This window comes from Ornithorhynchus anatinus, chromosome 2 (genome assembly GCF_004115215.2).
Source record: "Ornithorhynchus anatinus isolate Pmale09 chromosome 2, mOrnAna1.pri.v4, whole genome shotgun sequence".
Lineage (NCBI taxonomy): Eukaryota > Metazoa > Chordata > Mammalia > Monotremata > Ornithorhynchidae > Ornithorhynchus > Ornithorhynchus anatinus.
Window position 1 is genome coordinate 151,350,171 of NC_041729.1, and position 4,507 is coordinate 151,354,677.

The window sequence follows — 4,507 nt, forward strand, 5'->3', positions numbered from 1 at the left end:
TACTGGACTAACCACAGGGCAGTTGTACTCAAATACGGAACAAAGGAATTCAAGATTTTGGATTTATTTTAATTTTGTTGAAATCTTTCGGAATGCATGGGTTCAGATGTGAATTTTCAGCTGATCATTCTGTCACTGCATATTTAGTATTTGGAAGTCTGTAAAATACAGCTGAAGCAAAATTATGTAAAATGAATGTTGTAATACTAAGACCTTATAGTAATAGCAAAATTTCTATCAGAAATGGAGCCCACCATAGCATCCGACAGACTGCTAGTTAATAATATAATTGATATTAATAATGTATAGTATAATCATATAATAATGGTATTTGTTAAACACTATATGCCAAGCATGCACTAGATACTGGGGTAGATACAAGATAATCAGGTTGGACACAGTCCTGGTTCCATTTAGGGCTCATGATCTAAGAATGTGGAGAACAGATATTTAATCCTCCTTTTCCAGGTGGGACAACCGAGGCACAGAGAAGCTATGTGACTTACCCAAGGTCACACAGTAATCAAGTGGGAGAGGCTGGATTAGAACCCAGGTCCCCTGACTCTTGCACCTGTGCTCTTCCCACTAGGAATCCTTTCACTTTGGGTTACCCCAGATCCAAGGCCCTGATTTCACAATGGGATGGTGGGGCTAGGGAGTATACAGATTTCTCAGATTCATTCCCAATTCCTAAAGTCTTAAATGTCCCCAACCAGCAAGATCCCTATAGACAGTCATCCCCCCAGGATTGACTGTAAGCTCACTGTGGGCAGGGAATGTGTCTTTTTATTGTTACATTGTACTCTCCCAAATGCTTAGTACAGTGCTCTGCCCACAGAAAGCACTCAATAAGATTGAAAGATTCAAATCCATTTTGTTTGGAAATGATGACAGAACATCCATCAGCTCTTTTTGCTCCCCGATCACAGTTGGACAACGAACTGTGAGGGCACAAATTATTTCTGGAGCACAAGCGAAGCAAAAGTACTTAGGATACCTAAGATGCTGATTACATCTAATTTTGGATTACTGTTTGTCAAGGTTATGATTCAGCAAATGGTTTTATGCACAGAAGGTTGAACAGAAAAATCAAAGAATAAGCGTAACAAATTCAACTATTTCACTTCAAGCTGTTTAAGAGGCAGAAGGGGTGGAAGAGTCTTCACACTGGAGACAAGACTTCCTCCTGCACAATGACAAAGTCATGAGCCACGGACAAGAGAAGTAGCTTGATCTATTTAGTTAGGGCACAGGCCTGGAAGTCAGAAGGACCTGGTTCTAATCCTATTCTTCCACCTTTTTTTTTTTCAAATAATATTTGTTAAGGGTTTATTATGCATTGGACACAGTCCCTGTCACAGATAGTGTTCACAGTCTTAACCCCCATGTTCAGATGAGGTGACGAAGGCAGAGAGAAGTGAAGGGACTAGCCCAAGGACACACAGCAGACAAATGGAAGAGCCGGCATTAGAACCCAGGTAATTTTGACTCCCAATCTTGTGGTCTATCTACTAGGTCATGTCTGCTCTGTGACCATAGGCAAATCACTTCATTTCTCTGTGCCTCATTTACCTCATCTGTAAAATGGAGATGAAGATTTTGAGCCCCATGTGGGACATGGACTGTGTCCAACCTGAGTAGCTTGTAGTTACCTCAGTGCTTAATATAATGCCAACACATAGTAAGTGCTTAACAAATTCCGTTAAAACAAAACCAAAAGTCTCAGTCCAGCCACAGAGAATTGAGGTCAGAGAACTTGTGTGAAGGAATCGAGTGTAATGTTGGTGTTTAGAGCAGAGCCACTTGTTTTCTCTTGAACCTGTCAGGTACTGCTGGTGTAGTGGGTGTAACAATGAGTAGGCAGACGGGTGCTACACATTGACCTAAGCAAGCAATCATTTTATGTTCAAAATCCATTTATGGCCAATGTGTCTGCAGCATAGGGCTGATGCTGTGTCATAGAACCCTAAACCAGCAGACCATAACTAGGATAGTATGGCGTAGCCGATAGAGCATGGGCCTGGGAGTCAGAAGGTCATGGATTCTAATCCCTGCTCCTCCATTTGTCTGCTGTGTCGCCTTGGGCAAGTCACTTCACTTCTCCGGCCCTCAGTTACCTCATTTGTAAAATGGTGATTGAGACAGTGAGCCACATGTGGGACAGGAACTATGCCCAAACTAATTTGCTTGTATTCACTCTAGCACTTAGTACAGTATCTGGCGCACAGTAAGTGCTTAACAAATACCACAATATTATTATTATGTCAGTAGTCATGTCATCCATGTTAGCCAGATACTTTCATGATTCCTGCTGAGTCTGTCCATCTCATCAGGTTCCCTATGGAGTTCTTTGGTAATTCAGAGGTAGCAGCAGGTATTCACCTACCTCTGTCTCTTTCCCACTCTCCCTCCCCACTTCTGCCCTACACAGTAAGCTGTAGCCTTATCAAAGATATCTTCACATTCTGACTGAGCGAAGAAAACTGATTATTGGTTGGGGGTATCACAATCCAAACTGAAAAGAAGTCACAATTTCCGGAAAAAGTAGCTGAAGGGGAAAAAGGCAGCCATAATGAGGGCTCGTGAATGGGGCTTAAGATGAACTTTGAAAAATACTGTTTAGAAATTTCTACTATCTTCATGTATTTTATAGGTATTTCTTTTGTTTCAATTGGTCTGAGAGCCATAATGAACTTGAATTGTTGTGACTGGATTTGGAATATATGTCAATCAAAATGAACCAGGAGTTGTTCTGAATAGTATTCTTATTGTATCCAACTGATTCTAAATAATATCTGAGAAAATTAGAGAGAATGACTGAAATGAAATTGTCCAATTCTCTGAAATGTCTGATGAAGGTAATGCTGACCAGCTGATTTGAAAGTGTCTTCTGTGTCCTTGTCAGTGAGTTTTTTCTGGATCGGATTTTAGCCGCCTCTCTCATCCAATCCTTGCTTCATTTTCTGTTTTTCATTTCTAATTTCCCATACTGTTTCTGGATCTTTCCTTCCTTCCTTCATTCATTCAGTGGTATATATTGAATACTTACTGTGTGCAGAGCACTGTACTAAGCTCTTCGGAGAGTGCAGTATAACAATAAGCAGACACATTCCCTGCCCACAACGAGTTGACAGTCTAGAGGGGGAGACAGCATTAAATAAATTACAGATATGGGAATAATTATAGATATGTATATAAATTACAGATATGCCTACCGTTTCTGGGTTTTCTTCTCTCTCATTTTTGTTCCTTTGATTCCCCCTCATTTCCTTTCACTTTCACTTTCTTCTTCACCACCCATCAACATCACCACTGCTCTCAGGGTCATCATCCTTGCCACTGTCAACTTCATCATTAATAGTAGTATTTAGTGACCACTTCAGTAGGGAGGCAGCATATCTAATGGAAAGAGGATTGGATTAGAAATCAGGTGACACAAGTCATACCAGTCACTTCTCTGGTGTGTGACCATAGGTAAATAACTTACATTCTCTATGGTAAAGTTTAAAATGTAAATAAAATACTTGTTATCCCTTCTACTAAGACTGTGAGCCCTTGGTGGATCTGGGCTTGTATCTGGCCTGATTATCTTATATCTACCTGAGTATTTAGTACAGTGCTTGGCACGAATTAAGCACTTAACGAATACCAAAATTATTATTAGTATACCACTACTTAGGAAAGGGCTTGGTCACTATCCCTCTCCTCATGGGGCTCACCTCTTAATCCCCATTTTATAGATGAGCTACCTGAGGCCCAGAGAAGTGAAGTGACTTGCTCAAAGTCACATGGCAGACTTGGCAGAGCCGGGATTAGACCCCATGACCTTCTGACTCTGAGGCCTGTGCTCTATGCACTAAACCATTTTGCTGGAAGATGGGGAGATTGGTGGTCTTGGGACAAGAAAAGGGAAGGAGTTCCAGGAAGGACATGATCAAGAGGTTGGCAACAAGAGAAAAGAGAATGAATCACAGGAAGCAGGTTACCTTGAGAGGCGTTTCAATTGTCAGTCACCATCTAGGATCACTGGCATCGAGAATTCCATTCCACCTCCTTCCCTGCTCCCAGACTTCCCAGACCCTAGGGCCACCCGGACCTGGTGATTTGAAAGAGTTAACCCACAGTCTACATGTCTAACTTATTACCCTAGAATGATTTAACAATGGAATATTTCCAACTCACCATGCCTCTCCAGTGGAGGGCCTCAAATCTAGCTGTGTTTCCATTTCAATTTCACGTAAAACATGAAAGAGGGCCAGGGAAGAACTTGAAGCTTTGGTGGAGCAATAGACCAGGAAGATTATTTTGGTATCCACATTTTCACTGATTTGAGAGGAAAAAGACTAAAGAAAGTCAGGAAAGAAAAGGTTCCCCCAGTCTAGACATGAGATGACTAAAATTATTTTCCACATTCAAGTGATTTCCTCATAGAAATGGAGACTAAGGGTAATACGTTAGCTGTTTTTGGAGGAAGAACAGTAATATTTGGCAACATTTGAGGGTGAAG